General features: G+C 42.3%; 1 long non-coding RNA gene across 2 annotated transcripts in view; it reads right to left on the minus strand.

Annotated features, from left to right (window-relative positions):
• The window catches only part of LOC149456220 (uncharacterized), a 34,911-nt gene continuing 9,854 nt past the window's right edge, over window positions 1–25,057 (minus strand). For both annotated transcript variants that reach the window (XR_016313933.1, XR_016313934.1), the window contains exons 2-4: window positions 24,674–24,791; window positions 15,550–15,646; window positions 1–1,659 (exon numbers count right to left, since the gene is read on the minus strand). This is a non-coding gene — a long non-coding RNA (uncharacterized LOC149456220). The remainder of the gene's footprint in view (window positions 1,660–15,549; window positions 15,647–24,673; window positions 24,792–25,057) is intronic.

Consider the following 25,057-nt stretch of genomic DNA (forward strand, 5'->3'; position numbering starts at 1 on the left):
ATCCCTGCAGTCCCAGAATCGTCCCTCCGCACAGTAGTGTATTTTACTTTTTTGCTGCCCTAGGCAAGACTAAAATCGACCACCCCCCATCTACATTTATCTCTCTCCTTGCTGTTTAAGTTCCACTTCTTCAGTACAGGAGCATGATGGAGGGCAGTGTGACATGGCAGGGGGAGGTCGTGGGACAGGAGGGGGTCAGCGTGATGGGGGGCAGCAGGACAGGAAGGAGGCAGCAGGAGAGGAGGGGGGCAGCAGGAAGGGGGAGATCAGGACAGGAGTAGGCCATCGAGACAGGTAGGAGGGTTGCAGGACAAGAGGGAGGCATCATGACAGGGGGAGGGCAGCATGATGGGGGGCAGCGTGATGGGTGGGGAGACAGGTGGGGGCAGAGGGACAGTAGGAGTGCAGTGGGACAGGAGGAGGAGCACAGAGGGACAGGTGGGGGGCATGGGACAGGAGGAGTGCAGAGGAACAGGTGAGGGGCAGTGGGACAGGAGAAGCACAGAGGGACAGGTGGCAGGCAGCGTGACGGGGGACATGGGACAGGATCGGGACAGGAGGAGGAGCACAGAAGGACAGGTGAGGGGTAGTGGGACAGGAGGAGCGCAGAGGGACAGGTGGGGGGCAGCATGACGGGGGCATGGGACAGGATCGGGGCAGCGGGACAGGAGGAGCGCAGAGCGACAGGTGGGGGGCAGCATGACGGGGGCATGGGACAGGATCGGGGCAGCGGGACAGGAGGAGCGCTGAGGGACAGGTAAGGGGCAGTGGGAAAGGAGGAGCGCAGAGGGACAGGTGAGTGGCAGTGGGACAGGAGGAGCGCAGAGAGACAGGTGGGGGGTAGCGTGACAGGGGGCATGGGACAGGAGGAGCGCAGAAGGACAGGTGAGGGGCAGTGGGACAGGAGGGGCACAGAGGGACAGGTGAGGGGCAGTGGGGACAGATGGGGGGTACAGAGTGATTCGGGGCAGCGGGACAGGAGGAGCGCAGAGGGACAGGTGAGTGGCAGTGGGACAGGAGGAGCGCAGAGGGACAGTTGGGGGGCAGCATGACGGGGGCATGGGACAGGATCGGGACAGGAGGACAGCACGTCCCAGCGCACACTGACAGTGGGCCCCGCCCTCACGCGCTCCGAGCGCACACCAGGGATCCGCCCACCACTCTGCTCTCCTCTGCAGCCGGTCCCTTAGCCCGGGTGACCCTCCTTGTGTGTCGGCTTGGCTGTACACTCACCCATGGCAGCCCTGTTGCTGACACACAGTGTCCCTTTTGCCTGGGGGGCGTGCCGCCCCCTCGTAAACTGCCATCCTAGGCAAACGCCTTGTTTGCCTCATGGCAGATACACCCCTGCCTCCTCACTACCCCCCAACACTAACACAGTCCCAGCCCTGCAACCAAAATCCCTCATTATATGTCACTTACTGTTACCAGGACATAGAAGGTGAATGTCCTCAGGGGAAACACAGATCACAATAACAATTTCATAGGGAATCTAACCCATGACTTGCTTCCATTGTGAGGATCTTTTAAGAGATCAATAGGAAGGATTTTCCCAACTCCAAAGCTTGAATGATGATCCACCAGGCCAGAGAAAACCTGGTGTTTGGTGACAGGTGCATCAGTTTGTCCCGAGATTGAACCGATTTGTCCCAGGATGAACTAACAAAAGAAAAGAGAAATCATTTTCCTAATGACACCAGTGTAATGGAAATTATTTTTGACTCCAATTTTAGGGCTCATTCACACTTGACTGTTTTACTAACGCTTGCCAAACGCCCATATAGCGTTTGGCAAGCGTTGGTCCGGCGTTTGCGGAGCGTTTTTTAACGCTCGGCAAATGCCTCATGCGCGGTTTAGCGGCGGTTGCTAGGCGTTTGCCGAGCATTAAAAATGCCCCACAAACACCTATAATGAAGTTTGAATAGTGTGACCGCTCCGCAAACGCCCCGCAACCGCACCGCAATTGCCAATCAGGCGTTTGCGGAGCGGCAACATAGACTAGAATAGGAGGCTTCAACGCCTCCTGACTCGACCAGAGGCGTCCGTTTTGCCTCAATGCTAACGCTCCCGTTAGAACAGCACCATGTGCTGCAATGTGCAGAATTGTCCGAGGCGTTTGGGAAGCGGTAAAAACGCTTCCCAAACGCCTCTCTTCCGCCTGCACACAACGCTAGTGTGAACGTAGCCTTACTGGCAATTTTTCCACTGACATCCACGTATGTGAAAAATTTTACCAAAGGGATGCTCACATAAGGGGAATTATTTTCCCACTGACACCAATGTATCTATTTTTTTTTTTTTTTGCACACTGTCACTGGTATGTTGGTGGGGAATAGTTTTCCCATTGACACCAGTATAAAGGGCATTATTTTACAATCTTTACCAATTTAAAGTAGCAGTAAACTTGTTATATACACGCACGCACGCACGCACACGTGTTAAAGGGAGTTCTTCGTTGCTGTGCTGTCAGTGTGTGGTGATTTCATGTGGTCTTCCTTCCAATGTGAGGTTTCCCATCCACACCAAATAAACCCCTTCCCACCGTCTGTACACTTATGTAGCAACACACTGACACCAGTGAAACAGGAATTATTTTCCCATCTACAGCAACTTGAGAGCATTATATTCCCAGTGACATCGATGTAAGTCACATGTACAAGCAGGCATTATATTTTAACCGACATCAATGTATGAGGAATTATTTTCCCACTGACATCAATGTTAGGCACATTGGGGAGATCCAGATTGCCTTTAAATCATCTGCACATAATTAAGGAAAGCCTTGCTCGTAAAGTTCCAAAACATGCAACAGACTTGGGTAGTTCCTATTTTGGGAATTTTCAAATGTAAGAATTACTGACAGTTTGTAGATAACGTAACAGGAGGTAATTAAAACCACCTCCAATTTGGTGTACAGAGACAGGCCAGACCATGTTTGCGCTGCAAAGCTGTTGTGGATGTTACGCTTCCTCCTTAGGGCTTGCTGGTTGCTAGAATGCTGGAGGCTGCTGCTATCCTAGCAACCAAGGATGCATCTCTGGCTCCATTCAGCTGACAACCAGGAGATTCTCCAGGTGACAGCTGATTGTAAATGAAGGGGCTAAGAATGCTGGCTGATGTAATAAACCAAACATGGCTATGGCACTTTTTGAACAATGACATCAGTCAGCATCCCCAGCACCCCAACCCTTTGTTTACATTCAATTGTAGGCTGGGGAACATTCCAATCATCAGCTGAATGGGGCAAGGGATGCGTAATTATTTGCTAAGGCACTGCCTACTGCACGCCTAACAGCATCTTACCAACCAATGGCACTGTGCGGCTCAGGAGCTCAGTATGGACTGAGGACAGGGTGTCCACAGTTTGTACACTGTGGCCTCATTGCTGCACCCCTCACGATGCCTCTATGTGACACATTGTTGTGCCTGTTTCTTACGTTTACAAAAATGGCAACTATCCCATTTTATAGCTAGTTTTAAAGAATAAGTTCACCTATAAAAAAAAAAAATAAATAAATAATACATGCACATCTTTTTGCAGGTAAGAAAATGTGCATTTATTAGAAAGCATTGCTCCTGCAATCAGCAGATCGCGGGTGCTATGCAGGACTTCTGCAGACTTGTCAGTGTATGTGTGCTTTTACTCTGTACGGGCAAGGAGATACACACTGACGGGAAGAGACAATGAACTACCACAGTGCTCAACAGTGCTGTGGTAGTTCACTGAGGACTACAAGCCGAGAGTGTCATTTCCCATTCATAGAATTCTGTGACTGAATGACACTGCCGGGCGGGCGAGCAATAGGTATCCCGTGCCTATTATGTGGTATAGGTATCCTAATTAAGGAAGCTGCTTACACCAAAAAACGTGTATCTCCTCTCAACTGAAGGATCAACAGTTATTAAAGCTAAAATCAGTGCTACCCATAAATCAGCATAATTAACAATGTGTCTCATTAATAAAATCATACAAGTTAGGCCTCGTTCACACTATACGTGCAGAAAAACTGATGGAAAAGATTTCACTCGCAGAGCACAAGTTTACGTCTGCTTTCATACGCATATCTGTGCGTTTTATACATTTATTTATGCATTTATTATGGGTCTTCCCGGTGGTTTCATTAAGTTCTTGTGAATCTTAGGTAATTGGTATATAACTGGAGTAACAGGTGCGTTCGGTACTAAATATTTTGCCTCTCTCTTATTCAAAAAACCTTCTTTTTCACCTTTTTTCACTATTTTCACAAGTTTATTTTTATAGCTTTTTATAGGGTTACCCTTAAGTAATTCATAAGTACTCCTATCACCCACCAATCTATTGAGTTCCTCATAGTAATCCTTCTTATTCAACACTACAACACCTCCCCCTTTGTCCGCTGAGGAACTCAATAGATTGGTGGGTGATACGAGTTATACACCAATTATATACCAATTACCTAAGATTCACAAGAACTTAATGAAACCACCGGGAAGACCCATAATAAATGGGATCGATTCACTTTTCTCTAGGCTGGGGGAGTATGTGGATAAATTCCTACAGCCTATAGTTTCGGTCTTTCCATCGTATTTGAAGGATAGTGGTGATTTAATTTCAGTTTTAAAACAAGTAAGAATAGAAGGTAATTGTGTCATGGCAAGTGTAGATGTTAATGCATTATATACAAATATTAGACATGCTGATGCTTTAAGAGCGGTAAAATGGTCATTAAAGAAAAAATCAGGGTTAAAAGCTGAACAAATTAAATATCTTCTTGAATGTCTGGATTTAGCAATGTCGAATAACTATTTTTGGCATTTGAATAGTTATTACAGACAGTGCACCGGGGTGGCAATGGGAGCGAAGTATGCTCCATCAGTAGCTAATCTTTTTATGAGTATGTGGGAAGATAAAGCAATTTTTGAAAAGAAAAATCATAAGTTATTGCTCTATAAAAGATTTATAGACGATATAGTGATAATCTGGAAGGGTACAAAGGAAGAACTGGAGGATTACATTCATGAAATGGGGTGTAATCCTTATAATATATCCTTTACAAACTATATTAGTACAGAAGCGATTAATTTCTTGGACTTAACTATCTACAAACAAGGAGATTCGTTTTATACTAAGACTCATTTCAAAGAAGTCGATAGAAATGCATACATCCCCACACATAGTTGCCACCATAGGAATTGGCTAAGATCCATCCCTAAAAGCCAATTGATAAGACTGAAACGTAATTGTGATGATAAGGAGATCTTTCATAAGCAAGCAGATACTTTGTTAGAGAGATTTAGGGAGAAAGGTTATAAAGAGGAGATATTAACAGGTGCAGTTAACCAGGTAAGTAAAATCAGAAGAGAAGATTTGTTAAATAAAATAAAGAAAGAAAATAGAAGAGGGGAATTATCCTTTATAACGGGATATTCGAATCAGCATAAGGCTTTTGAAAATATAATACGAAAACACTGGCAGATTTTAAAAAGGGATGAGGTTCTTCATGACCTATTACCTAAGAAACCTTCATTTGTTTATAGAAAACCACCTACACTTAGATTAAAATTAGCAAAAAATGTTCCAGATATTCCAAAGAAAAAGGCGACTTTTCTTGATAGTGTGGGGTTTTTTAAATGTAAAAGATGTTTGGTATGTAAAACAATGAAAGGAGATAATATCAGAAGGTACGATACGTTTTATTCTTGTTCAAATGGTTCCTCTTACAAGATAAAAAACTTTATATCATGTGATAGCTCGTTTGTCACCTATGTGTTAGAATGTCCATGTCATCTTCAATACGTAGGGAGAACATCTAGAAAATTGTCAGTGAGATTAGGGGAACATATTAGAAATATTAAAAAAGGTTATAAGTATCATAGTCTTTCCCATCATTTTAGAATGTATCATAATAGGGACCCATCTTGTTTGAAATTCTGTGGGATTGATCGAGTTTTAGCACCTTGGAGGGGAGGAGATATGGTCAAGTCCATCTCACAGAATGAAACGAGATGGATCCTAAAATTGGGTTCCTTGTTGCCCAGGGGGTTAAATTCAGATATAGATATCAACTGTTTCCTGTCAGATTGGTAAGAGTAGAGAATTTAGTGTTTAAAGACTGCTATATATTTTATATTGTTTATTTTATTTTTGATTTTTATGTTTATTTATTTTTAAATTTTTTTATATTTATTTTTATTTTATTTTATTTTTATTTTTATTTATTTTTATTTTTATTTATTATTTTTCATTATTTTTCATTTCTATTTATTTATATTTTTTTTATTCATTTTTTTATTTATTTATTTTTATTATTATTTTTATTTATATTTTTTATTTTTATTTTTATTTTCATTTTTAATTTTATTTTTATTTATATCTATTTTTATTTTTATATTTCATTTTTTATTTTGCAATCTGTTTTTAGATAGATATACATTTGTTAATATGAATTATATTAAACTATAAAGATATTGTTTTTAATTGAATTGTTTATATCAATTGTTAGAATTCATGATGTTGTTATGTGGATTGGCATTTTGTAAAGGTCTCTCACGTCTTGGAGTGGGAGGAGCAGCCTCTGAAATTATCCTGGGAGGTGGTCTGACCAATCAAATCGGAGGGGAGGGTATTTTATTGATATTTAAGTGAGTGAGGACGGGAGATGGGTGTCTTGATAACGCCCTATGGGAGGGGCAAAACGCGTTGACGCATTTCCGGTCCACACTTCATGCGCCTGACGTCATTTCCGGTGAGTGGAGCGCACGCTGAGCGGTGCGTTCCAGTGGCCATCTTGTTTCACTGTTTGGTTTAAGAGGAGTCCTGTCTTTGTTCCACTGTGGATGTGAGAGTCCTGGAAGGAAAAGTTTGTATATCTGCTGGAACTGAAGCCTTTTATACATAATAAACATGCCTTTAGCAAGTGTTTAACATGTGAGTGGCCTTAATCTCCATTTGGAAAAAGTTACTATTGTGTGACAATATTATGCTATGTGAGTTTTTTTTTTCTTTTGGTTGGATGGTGGAGTCTATTCGGAGGGTGAAGATTTTCCCTAGCGTGGCAACAAAGAGGGTTTAGGATCCCTAAAAATTCCTTAAAGGTCCTTTACTCACCAAGTTCTGGTGAGTGTATTCGATGTTGGTTTGTGCACTGGTGGAAGGTGAAAGTATTTTCTGAAGAAAAGAAGTTGGCACTTTTATTTCTACAATTTAATTATGTTTTCAGCACATGGACTTTTGGGTGTTTTTGTTTAAGATTAAGGGCAAACACGAATAATTTATGCACCTATTTTATATGATTTATTATATTGATTAATTATCTAAATTTGCGCTGTTTATTTATATTTATATTGTTTGTGTTTTCACGATTGGCACAGCAGCATTTTTAGAGTGTTATTTGGAAAGTTTTGGCGCAGGAATAAGTTTTCTTGTATAATCCCTCCATTGGCTGATGTATATCTCTGGGATCCCCGTCCTGCTGTCCTGGGAACATGACATCTAGTGGCGAGAGATAAGATGACATCATCCTCTTCAGTGGCTTCCTTTCAGAGTACCAGGAGTAGGTCTTAATTACTCCATGCTCCATGTGCTGAGACATCTGGTTAGTGCAAGCTATTCTCAGTTTTTTTCACCACAAGAGTCACGAACTTCCCTCGGGTTATTGTTCTTGTTGGCGCCGGGGAGTGTCTATGTGCCCTCCTTGAGTGGAAGACTCTTCCCGAGTTGTTTTCTCCAGGCAGATCCATTCCATTGCAGGGCTACAGCTATTACTGGTACGCAGTTTGATTTGCTTATGCTATGTTATTTTATTTTGTATGCTACTACTGGTTCTATGGGACAAGAAGATTCTTTCTTCAGTCCGAATGTCTTCTCTTTTTTCTCCCTCTTTTTCTTTTCTCTCCCCCCCCCCCGCCCCTTTTTTTTTAATTTCCTCTCTCCAGGGTCAGCTGCCAGCACATGTAGATTCGTTGGGCCATTTTCTTGCCCAAGGGGGTGAGTCCCAGCTTCTATAGGTACTTAATTGTCGATTATGTCGTCTCGACACCCTACCAGAGGAACTATTCGTCTACTCTCCCACAATGGTTCAGGGGCTCAATTCCCCCTCTAAACGTATAAAAGCCTTTAATGCATACCGCTCTTTTGGGGCGGATATAGTTGCTTTACAGGAGACCCATTTTCCCTCCTCCTTCTCACCACGATATGTTCATAAAGATTACCCTGTTTGTTATTTTGCTAGTGCTACAGAGAGGAAGCGGCGGGTTGCCCTTTGCTTGTCTCGCCGTCTGTCGTTCATCGAATCTAAAGTCATCCGGGGCAGAGAGGGACGGTATCTTCTGGTGAAGGGCCACTTGGGGGGTCATTTAGTTACTTTGGTAATCTACTGCACCCCGAATACCAATCAGGTTGAATTTTTTCAGTCATTGCTGAGCTCTATGACTAAGGAATTTGAGGGGGATGTTATCCTGGCCGGGGACTCTAATTTGGCATTGGATCAGATTTTGGACCACTCCCAAACCGCTGTGCTTCAGCCCCCTCCTAGACAGAGCCATAAGTTTGCCCAGCTATTGTTTCGTTATGATCTGGTTGAAGCTTGGAGGGAAGCTAACCCAACTTCTCAGGATTACTCCCAATATTCTAGGACCTATAACTGTTATTCTCGTATTGACCATATATTTCTTCATACGCACTACCCGTACGTTGGCTCCTCGACATTCCCAAACGGCTCTTCCTAAACTTAGATTGACTGATGGAACGTTGTCCCAAGATCCTGGTAAGATCCTCCAAAAATTTCATTCTTTTTACACTGAACTTTATAGCTGATCACCAGGGATTACTTCCTCGCCTTTTGATGTGTTTTTGAGCTCTGTTTCTCTCCCCTCTCTTCAGGAAACCCATAGGGAATCTATGGAACGGCCTATTTCTTATGAAATATCTTGCCTCTCATAAAGCCCCTGGGCCTGATGGTCTTCCTCATCAATACTATAAAGTTTTTCCTGACATCTTGATTCCCCATATGGCTCTTTATTTTAACTATTTACGAGAGGGGGGACTGGTGCTCCCTGACGAAAACAGGGCATTTATCGGTGTCCTCAAGGATGCGTCTATAGTTTCTAATTATCGGCCTATCTCCCTAATTAATTGCGATTTTAAGATTCTCACTAAAATCTTGGCCTTGCGTCTCCATAAATTCCTGGCCCTGTATATTCATGATGATCAGTCCGGATTCATAAGCGGTCGACAGACTTCAGACCAAATTCTTCGGACTTTGGCCCTGCTGTCGGCCGTGCAATCCAACTGGGACAAATCCTCACAGAGAGAAATTCTATTGTTATCCTTGGATATTCATAAAGCATCTGACAGTCTATCCTGGGATTATTTATTCCAGATGTTGGATAGGTTTGGTTTTGGCCCTTATTTTATCGGAGTGTCTCCTCACATGGACTGATCCCATCGGAGTGCCCCCTCACATGGACTGATCCCATCGGAGTGTCCCCTCACATGGACTGATCCCATCGGAGTGTCCCCTCACATGGACTGATCCCATCGGAGTGCCCCCTAACATGGACTGATCCCATCGGAATGTCCCGTTACATGGACTGATCCCATCAGAGTGCCCCCTTACATGGACTGATCTCATCAGAGTGTCCCCTCACATGGACTGATCCCATCGGAGTGTCCCCTCACATGGACTGATCCCATCGGAGTGCCTTCTTACATGGACTGTTCCCATCGGAGTGTCCCCTTACATGGACTGATCCCTTCGGAGTGCCCCCTTACATGGACTGATCCCATCGGAGTGTCCCCTTACATGGACTGATCCCATCGGAGTGTCCCCTTACATGGACTGATCCCATCAGAGTGTCCCCTTACATGGACTGATCCCATCAGAGTGTCCCCTTACATGGACTGATCCCATCAGAGTGTCCCCTTACATGGACTGATCCCATCAGAGTGTCCCCTTACATGGACTGATCCCATCAGAGTGCCCCCTTACATGGACTGATCCCATCGGAATGTACTCTCACATGGACTGATCCCATCGGAGTGCCCCCTCACATGGACTGATCCCATCGGAGTGTCCCCTCACATGGACTGATCCCATCGGAGTGTCCCCTCACATGGACTGATCCCATCGGAGTGTCCTCTCACATGGACTGATCCCATCGGAGTGTCCTCTCACATGGACTGATCCCATCGGAGTGCCCCCTCACATGGATTGATCCCTTCGGAGTGCCCCCTTACATGGACTGATCCCATCGGAGTGCCCCCTCTGTAACACTAAACTGATGACCTGTAGAGGTTTCTTCATGAAATTTTGCATTTCCTAGACCTTTGTGGTAATATTGTGCGACATAACAAATTGGAACTACCCCTATTTCATTCTTTAGGGTGTCTGCTTTCAAAAAATGTATAATGTTTGGGGGTTTTGTGTAATCTTCAGGCCTAAAATGATTTTGTAAACGTGTGCAAAAATATGCAAAAACGGTTCTGGCAGTGAAAGGGCTAAAATTGTTCAGAATAGCTTGCAGTCTGCCCAAAGACCAAACATCTAAATAGTAAGATCTTTTTTTTTTTAAACAAGAGTTTTAGATTTGCTTTGTAATTGGGAACCCATAGTAAACATATAGTGGGGGTTTCACAAATTTGACTGCAAATGTAGAACATGCTGCAGATAAGTAAATTACACATTTTAGACCAATTTTAAGTATATAGGAGACATAAACAGATGAGTAAAGCCTGTAGAAATGACTGAAGATGCCATAACCCATAAGGTCAGTCCACCCAAGGGTGATATTGTTGTTGTGGGTTGAGCCTTGTTGCATGAATCAGCCCCTGGCCTCGTATATTTATTTTATGGGTGTTCCTGCTCCTTCTGTTACATTTCCCATAGTATAAAATAGAAAAGTGGAGACCCCTCATAATGGGCACTGCAGGGGTATAGACCCAGGACTTCAGAGGTCTCATCTTTAGAGCCCTTAAAGTAGAAATAAAGGCAAAGCTTTTTTTTTTTAATTTCCAATAGGGTAAAGGAGGGTTTAACACTTGTCAGTTTTATTTTGGTCATCTGTGTCCCATTGGGGAGATTTCCTTTCATTTCCTATCCCATGGCCAAAAAAGGAAGTGAAAGGAAACCCATCCAAAGTGAAGGAATCCCTGGCTGTCATCAAAACTAGTGCCCCCTTGGAAGATTTCCTCTCTATTCCTGTTCTGGTCACAAAACTAAATTTGTGATTTTCTTTTACTTTCGGTGATAATAGTAAACCGGGCAAATAGAGAGGGTAAATCTCCCTAAAGGGGACACCAGGGGTGGACTGACAACTCATGGTGTCCCCGGGCAATAGGGGATCATGGGGCCCCTGTGTCCTTGCCCAAACTCAAAAAAGCCTATGAAAAAGGTACCAGAGGCATCTCAGGGGGCCCCCTACTGACCCCGGGCCCTCTGGCAGTGCCCGAGTTTCCAAATGGTCAGTCTGCCCATGGGGGACACAGAGAGCAATAAAAACCTGACAGGTGTTCTAAACCCTCTCCACTCAATTCAAAACTACAAAGTTTTGCCTGTAGGTATACTTTAAGAGATACACAGAACCGCCAGGTGATCTCTCTTTAGTATAAACCCAAACTTTACGGATGGACCGATCTTTCAATAACACATGTGAATAAATAGGATCGATAATAATAAATAAAGCTTTAGACTTCGTTCACACAGGCGTACTGCCGCTTTTAGCCACAGGTGTTCATGCATCTCCATGCCGGCAGTCCCATTCATGTCAATTGGGACACAGAGCTGCATGGACACAGCCACTGCTCTCAATCTGACAGCTGTATGGGTGTACAGCCCCAAACGCACACTTCTGCATTTCGGACTGCACCCCCGCATCTGCATGGCACCCACCTGAACACCTGGGCATCCCCCTGTGGTCCTACATGGCCCTCTCACAGGTATACACTGCAGCACACCCATGTGATCGAGGCATAGAAAGTAAAAAGATTTTTTGTTACAACATCCAAGTGAAAGATAGAACACCAACAGGTCAGAAAAAGAATTGACAAAGTCAAAAACAGAATCACCGAGTTGGAAAAAGGATCACCCGCTTGTGTCAGTGTTTTGTTAAATCAATCTTTGCTTTAACCACTTGCCTTCCGGAAGATTTACCCCCCTTCCTAAGCAGGCCATTTTTTACGATACAGCGCCGTGTTATTTTAACTGGCAATTGTGCAGTCATAAATATAAAGGGTAGGTAAGTGAGCGCAAACAGGTCAGGTGAGCAGCTAACATACAGGGTAAACCTCAAAACCTTGGAATAAAGACTTATAAATGGGGTATGTAGCGCTAGATAACAGATGACAGGCACAGTGGCTGTTACAGTATGAAGTAACCATACAGTAGTTCATATACTGATTCATATATCACTGTCAGAAGCACAACGGAGATGATCCAATGCTACTCCATGCTTATGCAAGGTGGCGTTCTTGGATTTGAAAGCCTGAGAGGGCCTGGATAGCGTTGTACCTGTGACCCAGATGTTCGGATATGACCAGAGGGTGCCCAGGCTATTGACCAGACCATGATGCCCGGTTGCTGTTGAATTGCATACAATGCGCATATTATGTGCACTTGTGGTAAGCGCACAATCTCACTATTTTCCTTTATCTCACCTAATGTGATCTGGAGTAGCATTGGATCATCTCCGTTGTGCTTCTGACAGTGATATATGAATCAGTATATGAACTACTGTATGGTTACTTCATACTGTAACAGCCACTGTGCCTGTCATCTGTTATCTAGCGTTACATACCCCATTTATAAGTAATTGTGCAGTCATGCAACGCTGAACATAAATGAAATTTATGTCATTTTGTTTCCCCACAAATAGGTATTTGATCACCTCTGTGGTTTTTATATTTTATGCTATAAAGAAAACAAAATACCGACAATTTTGAAAAAGCAAAACAACAATATTTTTGACTTTTTGCTATAAAACATATTAATTACAAAAAAATAAATACATTTCATCATAAATTTAGGCAAAAATGTATTCTGCTAAATGTCTTGCTAAAAAAAAATCCCAATAAGTGTATATTAATTGGTTTACGTGAAAGTTATAGCATCTACAAAATGGCGGCACATACGTATAATGAATTTTTTTTATATATATACTAGTAATGGCGGTGATCAGCGACTTATAGCGGAACTGTGGGACTGCAGTGGGCAATCTAACACTGGGGGAGACTAACTGCCACTGACCAGTGACACTAATACAGTGATCAGGGCTAATCAAAAGCACTGACACTGTACTAATGACACTGGGCAGGAAGGGGTTAACATCTGGGGCGATCAAAGGGTTAACTGTGGGTTAGGGGGTGATTTTTTTGTGTACTGTGTTGTGTTTTACTAAGCAAAGCTGCTGCTTTCTAGATCTCTGCTGTGCAGCATGTCAATGCTGACAGGAGAGAGATCTGTGTTGTTTACACACAGGTCTCTCCCCTCTCAGCTTTGCAGATGATCACCTAGTCCTGGCCAAAAATCACCAGCCAGGACCTGATGATTGACATCCTCAGGAGCAAATAGCAGAACGGGTAGGGCACCGCACACGAAAACCCCCTACCTGGAACTACAAAATCACATATATTTACATGATTTTGCAAAGCTGCCCTGAGAAGTATATCTGCTATGGGGCGGCAGGCAAGCGGGTAATTAAAGCCATTAGTCTGTTGGGATAGGTCTCCACTAACTTTGCACATCTAGACTTGGCAATATTTGCCCGCTCTTCTTTGCAGAACTGCTCAAGTTCACTTTAATTTGATTGTGACTGTTTGTGGACTGCAGTCTTAAATCATTCCACAGAGTTTCAAAGGGGTTTAAGTCTGGGCTCTGACTAGGCCATGCAAGGACGTTCACCTTTTTCTCCTCCAACCACTGTATGGCCATTTTTGCTGTGTGCTTTGGGTCATTATCATGTTGGAAGGTAAACCTTCTCACTGACAACTTTCTGGCAGAAGGCAGCACATTTTCCTCAAGAATTTGATGGTTTTTCACCCCATCCATCTTTCCTTCTATCCTGACAAGTGCTCCAATCCCTGCTGCACAGAAGCCCCCCAGAACAGGATATTACCACCTCCATGCTTTACTGTAGGAACGGTAGTATTTGGATTTCCGTCAGACACATTTTATCCTTCTAGTCAAGTAAAAACTGAGGCAAAGGCTCTGCGGTGCCAGGTAGGGCTACACAGTGAAGATCCCGAAGTAGGGCTGAAGGAGGTTCACATTGGTAGCAAAACTGAGCATGTACCATAAATCATCCTCCCTTCACGTAACCTTTTGCCAACCATGTAGCCCATATCTGCAATAGCAAGAAAAAGTAGGCCTCAGCACCCCGCGTCGGCACATATACACCCACAACAGCAATTAGCAAGCTCACTGCACATTAACTGAGCCGTCAAAGACAGCTCTCAGTCACAGCTTTTGACAAGCAGCCTGTGGGATGGGTTCCCAATCATGTATCCACTGTGACAACCAACTTTAGTGGGCTCATGATAGTGAAGCTGTGCCACCTCCCAGCCATTAACCAAAAAGTGCCATTAACCACCTCCCATCCGGCTGTTGTATATAAACGGCCGGACAGTGGCAGTGCAGGGTCGGGTGGCCATTTATAAACAGCCTTCCTGCACCCTGCTTGTGCGCGCTCCCTGGGAGCACGCAGCACCGCAATCCGCCTCCGGACACAGTGAAACACCGATCGTCGGACAGGACCTCTGTGTGACGTCCCGATCATGTGATCACTGATTGGCCAATCAGTGATCACATGCAGAGTAGTAAGCAAGATGTCACTTTTGACATTGCTTACTACCTGTGAAATCTGTTAATGATCACAGAGATCACATGGTACAAGGCTATTCACAACAGCCTTGTACCCTGTGACAAGCTGTGACCAATCACAGCTCACACAGTAGTTCTCAATGGCTGCAAGAATGCAGCTAGTGAGAAGGAGAAATCATTGCTTTTACAGTCTTTACGGGTGTAAAAGCAATCAGTGTAAAAAAAAAAAAAAAATCTTCATCACCCCTCACATGAGTACAGTGTCACCATGGTGACACTGTACTGCTAGGGTGACAATATGTAAAAAAAAAAAAATGTTTAAAACTTATAATTTTTGGTTATAAACTAATTTGGGTTATTTTATTTTACTAAAAAGATAACAGAATACATTTTGGCCAAGATTTATACTGAAATACTATTTATTTCCAAACTTTTATAAGAAAAACACTTTTTTTCTAAATTTTTGGACTTTTTCATTTACATAGCAAAAAAAATAAAAATCCCAGTGGTGAATAAATACCACCAAAATAAAGCTTTATCTGTCTAAAAAAAAATGCTAAAAAATTCATATGGGTACAGTGTTGCATGACTGCGCAATTGTCATTCAAACTGTGATAGCACTGAAAGCTGAAAATTGGCCTGGACAGGACGAGGGTAAAAAAGTGTCCGGACTGGAAGTGGGTAAGGGAGTTCAAGTTCTCCTTTAGGCATGCATGATGACGTGGATCATATTTAAACATCAGAAATCACAATTTACCTTGTGCTCACTCTTCTGGCCAACAGGACGTTTCAACCATTCACTTTCATCCCCCATGTTGATTTCCCTTTCTCTGTTTAGGTGCTAAAGTGGTGAGCTAGAAAAACAAGATAAATAGCAGGTGAATGTGTTATTACAGATGTGGATCTCCAAGATAAAATGAATGATCAAAAAAGTGAAAAAAAAAACAAGGAGAAAATCATTAGAGGCACAAATAGTCAGCAGATCTTCACCCAACCCAGCTTTACATCTATATCAATGTCCCAACCACTCCAGACTCTGGCTGAAAGTTTTCAGAGAAGGAAATCCATTCATGCATTCAATTCCAAAGTAAGCGACTGCCTTTATTCTGAATGTCCTGTTTTAGGATAGGGAGGGGTAACATTCACAAGTCTTACACCAATAGAACATATCCAAAACATCCAACTACCATTAAAAACATTGTTGCAAATTTTATTTCGGGGATAGTACAATTTTTTAAAATATATTTTTATAAACACACACACGTACACATACACTTATTTACACACACTGCTGTGCAAACATTTTAGGCCGGTGTAAAAAATGCTGTAAATTAAATATGTAAGCCCAACATTGCATACTCCTGACATACAACTGTTGTACCACGTGCTTGTACCAAAAAAAAAAAAGTATCCTGTTCTCCTTGAATTGCTTGCTTTGTGTGAAATTGTTGGTGTTCCTGCCAGTTCCTGTGCTTTCCTATTAAAAACTGACCACACCAGGCATGAGAGCACAGTGTGGCCAGTTTTCTGGTTCTGCTGACAACTCAGCCTGTTCTCCTCCATGGATTAAACTGTGCTGACATGCTTCCTTCACAGTCTTTCACTGGGAAGACCAGTGTGCTGCTGTTTCTCCTCCCTGAGTTCCATATGAAGCTGAGAACAGAAGATATATTTTCACTTTTTCTATATGTATTGTGTCAGTGTGACGATCTGTCACCCAGGATTCTCAACTAGGCAGGTTGAGGGGCTCCAGGGTAAGTGTTTGATACGGAGGAAAGTGGCTTTTCACTTTCCTCCTTTGTTTGTAAGGTCTGTTTTGGGATCTGGAGCCTGGAGATTTCAAAGAGATCTGGGAGGGATGAAATCTTCAATCCTGGGACCAGGTTTTGGGATAGGCCAGGAGACTGATTGCACAGGTGTGTGCAGGCCTTTAGAGAGAGTCAGGACCAGGGTTCTGGGCTCCACCCCGGCAGCTAGGAGTCAGCAGGGATCCACCCCGGCAGCTAGGAGTCAGCAGGGCTCCACCCCAGCAGATAGGAGTCAGATGGGAGGTCTCTGCCTTGGAGTCAGGTGGAAGCCAGACTAGCTGTGTGCTAGTGGCTATAATTTGGGAAGAGTCTACAGGAGACTGACATTGAACTGTGTGTAAGCCAGGAGGCTGATTTTGTTGGTGGATACCCCTGCGTGGGAAGCATTATGTTTGAACTTTCATTTAAAAAAAAGTGGGCTAAAAAGGCCCTTGAAAAAGAAAGCGAGTAGCTGTTTGCGTTTAAAAGCTCTACCACGTTGAAGCGAGTTCCCACAGTATACATAAATGTTTTGCCTTTCATTTCTATTTCAAACTGAATGGGCTGTTTTACAAGATGAGGGTTTACTTATACTATGGATTCTTTCAGGCATAGAAGTGTTAATAGTTTATTTTTATCAAATAACAAAATGGAAGGTAAATGAACCAAAGAGAAATCCAAATTAAATCAATATTTGGTGTGACCATCCTTTGCCTTCAAAACAGCATCAATTCTAGGTACACTTGTACAGTTTTTGAAGGAACTCGGCAGGTAGGTTGTTCCAAACAGATTGGAGAACTAACCACATATCTTCTGTGGATGTAGGCTGCCCTTTATCCTTCTGACTCTTCATGTAATCCCAAACAGACTTGATGAGGTTGAGATCAGGGCTCTGTGGGGGCCAAACCATCACTTCCAGGACTCCTTGTTCTTCTTTACAGTAAAGATGGTTATAATGACATTGGATGTATGTTTGGGGTCATTGCCCTTCTGCAGAATAAATTTGGATATATATCCTGAAGTTTAGGCGCTAAGGCTGGGCAGTGAGGTATACATAGAATGATTGTCTAAAGTGGCTGCTAGTCCTCAGCTGCTTCGCATGAAAATCACCAAGAGTGGTGAAAAAAGCAAACATGAAACCAAATGTCCCAAAAGCGATTCGAGGAAAGTGACTTGTATAAAGGAGTCCCCATGTCAAATCAAAAATCAGAACAACAATTCTGTCACTGTGGCACTAAACGTTTATAACAAGGCACAAGCATATTTATGGCAGATAAAACACGTGCTCTCTTGCTTGATCAATGGTAATATACCAGTCAGAACAAGAGAGGATGAACTTCAATAAAAACAGCAACATTGCACATTAAAGGAAAGCCTTCCAGGGAGATAGAAGCTCACAGAGCTTCAGGAGTGTCAGCGGTGAGCCCATGTCAGCAAACAGGACTGTTTTATAACCACTAGTGACTCCGCTAGTAAGGATCCACCATCAATGGGTCCACTAGGATTCTGGGAGTCACTCGGTAACCTGCGTGGGCTCGGATGCGGTGCACCAGAAGTGACATCAACAAAGGAAGTTAACTGGATCCGGGGATCAAGGTGGAGTGCAAGCTGGACCAAACAAGATGGAGGCTTCCACTGTCACCATGACAACGCATTTCGAGCGTGGCCCTTTCCCTGCTCACAGTAACTGGTGACAGGGGTCTAAAAGACCCGACATCTCACCTGCCTGCAGTGAAACTAATAGAGTGTGAGTGCCCTCCATTCCTGTCTTCCCCAGCCATACTCACAGACAACTATCAGGAGCAGAAAAACACAAACTGGATCCCAGGAGGGAAATACACACTGCCAAGACAAGGCAGCCAAATCATGAATCAGCCATATAGTAAGAGGCCCCTAATGCCCCTCCAACCCCCAGAAACACCAACATCTGTTACGGCATCATTAACCCTCTCACTGCCGGGGGGGGGGGGGTACACACCAGGAGCTGGGAGTGTGTTGTATGTAACAATGTATCACAAGTTGTCTGTCGGCTTGCTGCTGAAATAGACTCCTGATGTGTGAAGAAGCAGCACCTGTCACAAAGGCATTACATCACATAGGAGACGGTATCCTCTCTGTGATATCAATAAAAAGTGTCAACAAATAAACGTACACCCAGGCACTTAAACCTCCAAAAGGTCCCCCCCCCCCCTATGTACATACCAACCTGAGCACACCGGTCATGGCACCCACATATGAAAACATTGCTGGTGCTACACGTGTTGTGCATTGCTGCACATGCCAGAGTGACAGCAATCATTTTAGGGCTGTTATACAGAGTTACTTCCAACCTAATGACCTGGAGGGGCTTTTAATGTGTCCCCTTGGAGAAAATATAGGGTGCTGAAGTACATGTCTGTATTATGGGCACGCTCAGTTTTAAAGCTTCACATATTGGGCATCTATTTACCTGGTGCAACTTCATCTTTTATATTTTACCAAACATTTGGGGAATATATTGTGTTTGTGTGCCCTAAAATGAACTCTAGTGACATTTTTTACTAAAAATTTGAGCTTGAAAAACCATTGCACACATATTATGTGACATAAATTGTCTAATTTTTGATATAATTTTTGATATTTGAATTGCCAGGGTCTCTGCTGCAAGAAAATATATCATGTTTGGGGGTTTTCTGTAATCTTCAGCAATCACCTTAAATTCATTTTTAAAATATGTGTAAAAAAAACCCTAAAAACGTCTCTGGCAGAAAAAGGGTTAAACACGCCCAGTCTAAATGTATGGTGATATTAAAGTGTGTGTCTATAGAACAATATTTCTGGTAGTATTTGGGGTAAAATAAGGTTTATGTGTTAAACAAATGGGCTAACAGGTGAATTTCTAAGCATCAGGTCGGTTGAGGAGGGGGGGGGGAGGGGGGGGGGAGATTTGAGTAAACAACCTCACACCAAAAGTGACAGTTGATCGCTGCTGATAGCTGTACTGCTGAGGACACAGACACCTGTAGCTCCAGGATTTCTGTGGATTTCTGTGGATTTCAGCAAGTTTTCAGCGTTTCTGCTTTTATGATGGCCAAAGACTTCGACTGGGGATCAGCGGACCCTCTTCTGCTTCTGGGATTCGCATCCTCGGACTGCACCGGGAAGGACAGAGAGGAGGACATCATGGCCGCTGTCACTTACCTGCAGGGAGGAAAGCCTGAGAAGACTGAGGCCCTGGGACAGCTTCTGGACATGGCTACTACCTGCACCATGGCTCCCATCTTCCACTATCCAGTGAGGTTCCCAAAGACATCTGGGAAGAGGGCTGAAGATGGAAAGGCCCTCAAGGTGAAGAGGAGGGACATCACCACCAGCTTGGCATCCCAGGAGCCTACAACCAGCACCCAGCGATGCTCTTCCCGAGCAAGCAAAGGGGCTAAATACAAAGAGCTGGTAGCTGAAGGTCTCCTGGATGCCCTGAATGCCAAAGAGCCCAAAAGAAAGGCAGCGTACAGCAAGCCTCAAGGAGCCAAAAGACCCAGGGCCGAATGAGGTAAGTAACATCAGGTAAGGGCCGAATGAGGTAAGTAACATCAGGCAATTATGGGTTTTTTATGTTTACAGCCCATCTCTCTTACCTCCCCCTAATTACTGGCTTAAAGGGGAAAAAAAGTCCATTTTTTAGCCATAGCTCTCTCTATACTGTGTGTTTCTGATTCTGACATCTTCCCTGTCTCCTGAATCTGTCCTTTTCTTCTCACTTTGTTTGGAAAAAAAAAAAAATTACAAAAAAAAAAAAAAAAAATACAAAAAAAAAAAAAAATAGATTTTAGTTTTTAACATAGATAAAATAGTGGTAAGTTAATGTAAGATATTATGGTGTGTTTCTGACTTCATGTAACATCCTCTTTAACCCTTGAACCTCTCCTTTTCTTCTCATTTCTGTTTAAAAAAGAAAATGTTATATATAATATTATATTTTATATATACAAACTGCAAAACCCACCACCTGTCACCCACAGCTGCAGTTGGATTACAAAAAATGGAGATCTGGATCAGAAAAAGTCACTTTTTTGACTTATTGTATACATTTTTAAAACATCTTAACGTTAACATCTTACAAAAAAGGAGAGGATTGGCTGGCTATAGGGGTGGAGGAGGCCAGATTTTTTTATTTTTGTGACACTAAACAATATCCCTATTATTCAGAAAAAAAACCCAAACACATCCGCTAGTTACTGTTCCTGTAATCTATTTTTCTGGAAATAATTTCTTACTGTGTTTTTCTACTTCTTTGTAACATCCTCCATGAGATTCCACACCTTCCCTCCAACTTCTTTTTGAAAATAAAACTCCTTGTGACATCCTACATTAACTCCCAAACCTCTCCTTTTCCCCACTTCTCTTTGTTTGAAAACAGCAGTGAATATTAGTTGTAGCCATGTACACTGCTCTATACACACTGCACGCCCCATCACCCATCGCCCAGGGCCCATATCAGGAAGTTGGATCACAAATTAAAAAAAGTAAAAATGGAGATTTGGAGGGTCTGAGAGCACCAATGACTTTTTTTTGGCTTAAAAAACACATATTTGAATTGGATATATTTTTTAAACCAGAGTTTAGTGTCACTTCTTTAACATCTTACTAAAAAAGGAGAGGATTGGTCGGCTGTAAGGGGAAGGAGGAGGCCGGATTTTTTCGTGACACTAAACAATATCCTTATCATTCAGAAAAAATCCAATACACATCCTCTAGTTCATAAAACACACAGTGCCGCGCTTTTAGTATGTGATAGCAAACAAATTATGTTATAATACAGTGAACATATGTGAATAAAAGTCTCCAAGTATAATGTTTTTCTTCAACTTGAAACAAACTTCACAATTTCATATCTTCATGCAATATCAATCCTCCACCACAAACGCCAGATGTGCCCTCAACAGAGTTTTTGATCTCACATATAGTTTGGTCAAAAAACGCATGTGTCCCTCGAGGTGGACATAAATGGTCAGATGTATCCTGAAAATGGAATCTTCCTCCAAAGATCACCGATCCCTTTAATCTTTCCTCCTCCATTCAGCATACATGATAAAAAAACGAGTAAAACACAATAGTGCGTTATCCTTTAAAACACATTACTTTACTAAAAGCATAAAAAGTGGCCAGTCACATAATACAGGTACTAGATCACACCAGATATATGCGCAATTAAAACCTGCAATACTCTTGTATGAGCAATCAAAGGAAACTCCACTCCTCAAATGTAACAATGTGGTTGTAACGATGAACAGCGAGCTTCATGACGTCACCAAGCCCCCCACTTCATCGTTACAACCACATTGTTACATTTCAGGAGTGGAGTTTCCTTTGATTGCTCATACAAGAGTATTACAGGTTTTAATTGCGCATATATCTGGTGCGATCTAGCACCTGTACCATGTGACTGGCCACTTTTTATGCTTTTAGTAAAGTAATGTGTTTTAAAGGATAACGCACTATTGTGTTTTACTCGTTTTTTGACATGTATGCTAAATGGAAGAGGAAAGATCACCGATCCCTTTAATCTTTGGAGGAAGATACCTTTTTCAGGATACATCTGACCATTTATGTCCACCTCAAGGAACACAAGCGTTTTTTGAACAAACTATATGTGAGGTCAAAAACCCCTGGTGAGGGCACATCTGGAGTTTGTGGTGGAGGATTTATATTGCATGAAGATATGAAATTGTGAAGTTTGTTTCAAGTTGAAGAAAAACTTTATACTTAGAGACTTTTTTCACATATGTTCACTGTTTTATAACATAATTTGTTTGCTCTCACATACTAAAAGAGAGCGCGGCACTGCGTGTTTTATGTATTAGAATCCACGCACATCATGAGTATGTGTTAGTGTGAGCTGCTTTCTGATATATAGTTTTGTATTTGACACAAGAAGGGAATATTTTTAGTAGCATTTGTGACTGTGTGAGAATTTGTTGTTTATAATTGTACACATCCACTAATTAATGGCCCTGTAATAAACTATTTTTCATTAAACAATTTATTACTGTGTCTTTCTGCTTCCTTGTAACATCCTTCATGAGCTCCCACACCTATGCTTTCCCCCCACTTGTTTGTTTGAAATGAGCACACTAGTTGTGATCATACGCCTGTTCTATGCACACTGGAGTGCCACTTTAACATCTTGCAAGAAAAGAACGTGATAGCCTGGCTATTAGGGGAGGAGGCCAGATATTTTTTTTTCTGAAACTAAATGATATCTTGATTTAACAAAAAAAAAAAAAACAATTATTTTTCAAGAAATTGTGTCTTACTGTGTATCATTGTGATATCCGCCATTGACTCCCAAATGTCTCCTATCCCCCTCACTTCTGTTTATTTGGAAAGAGCAGTGAATATAAGTTATGGCCATGTACACTGCTCTACATACACTGCACAGCCCACTCACAAAAAAAAAAAAAATTGGGATTTGAAGCAGTAAAAACGACTTTTTGGGTTAACAACACATTTTTTAAACCAAAGTTTAGTGTCACTTCTTTAACATCTAACAAAAAAGGAGAGGATTGGCTGGCTATAAGGGGAAGGAGGAGGCCAGATTTTTTTTGTGACACTAAACAATATCCTTATTCAGAAAAAAATCCAATACACATCAGCTAGTTAATGTAATAATCTATTTTTCATAAAATCATTTCTTACTGTGTTTTTCTGCTTCCTTGTAACATCCTTCATGAGCTATAACAATCAATAAGTGTAGCGCTCTGGTGAAAACTAACTGAATCTCAACATAAACAACATGTGACATAATGGTGTCAGGGTCCCTGAGGAAGTCACGTGAGAGGTGATGCAAGGCATAGGTGACGTCATTTTTGGCGCGGACGCCATCTTTGGACTCCCTAAAGAACCCATGCAAGTACACCCATACATCAGGTTCAAAATGCTGTATACAAGAAGATGTATCATGTGAGTGTCCTGTGTATATTATTTTAATTACTGTGTTAATAAATGATAAAACACTATGGAGGCTTTTCTCTTTGTGGACCATGTGGAAGATGATTTTTCTGAATAACAGCCATTTAGGATATTCCTAGAGGATACGCTTTAACCCAAGGGGGATCCAGGAGTGATCCATAAGGCATTTAGGCCCTTTTAGGGTTGCAGCAAGGAGGTGATGAGCCAATCTAGCTGTGTGTGGAGTCATCACCAGAGCCTACAAACGTACAAGATTCACCTGCATGATTGCATTTATTGTTGTGAACACTGGTGGCAAGTTTTGTTTATGAGATATTACTTTCAGTGATGTGTTCATTTATATTCACTTGCTGTATATATATATATATATATATTTTTTCTGATTTCAGCGGTTTATTTATGGTATGAATAAAGTGTGTTGACACAGAGCACTTGTTTTATAGGGTATATCCCTGTATTAGGGGGCTTAATATTAGTCATGTCCACCATATGCACAATATCGTGTGATGTTGCACTGTTTTAGCATTCATTCTCATTAAGATTCACGGTTTGTTCCACCATTATGTCACATGTTGTTTATGTTGAGATTTAGTTAGTTTTCACCAGAGCGCTACACTTATTGTTTGTTATATTTTGGTTTTTCACTTTCGGTAATAAGGTGCAGGTGTAGCAGCTTATTATTAGTTTAGTAGGATTGAGCGCAGGAGGTTTTCCCCAATCCTTCATGAGCTCCCACACCTATGCTTTTCCTCCTCACCTGTTTCTTTGAAACAAGCATGCGCACTAGTTGTGATCATACGCATTGTTCTATGCACACTGCAAATCCCACAGCCTATTTCAGCTTCTGGTGCAGGAAAAAAAGAGAAAATGCTGCATTTTGTTCTAAACAGAACCATACTGGAACATGGCAAACTGCATCAAAACTGCACCGCAACAGAGTGTGGTGTGAACTGTAAGCAAAAACGTATCCGGAATGCATCCAGAGTGCGTTTTGTGGTGTGAACTGGCCCTACATGAGATCTTTATCTTTCAGAAATAAGAAATACACATCCACTAGTTAACACTCCAGTCATCTATTTTTTGTGCAGCATTTGCTTTCAGTTCTGCGGTCTCAGATTTGTGCATGAAAGAATAAAGCCGTACCGTCTGGATTATTGGCGGTTGTCAGCAGCATCAGGAGTGAGGTAAGTGAGTCAGGTAGATTGTGAAAATATCTCATCCACTCGATGTCCAGTCTGGAATCTTGCAAGCAACCCAGAACCTAGAAATAACGATCATAAAATGATTTAGATGGTGCAACCATTGTACACAGCAAATGTCAAAATGTCAGCATTATAAATAAAGGTGTGAGAAAACTATTCTAGCCAATAAACACCCACCACCAGGGACACAATTCCAACATTTGAATTCCGGGCTCTAAATGCTGATGGATCTAATCTACTGGCCACATTGTCTAACATTCATCAGATACAACACTGTCATATCCTAACTAGGGATGCAAGTGTGATATCGATACTGTCGCTCAAG

Source organism: Staurois parvus, unplaced genomic scaffold, assembly GCF_062004578.1.
Source record: "Staurois parvus isolate SC_StPar_1 unplaced genomic scaffold, SC_StPar_1.0 ptg000368l, whole genome shotgun sequence".
NCBI lineage: Eukaryota > Metazoa > Chordata > Amphibia > Anura > Ranidae > Staurois > Staurois parvus.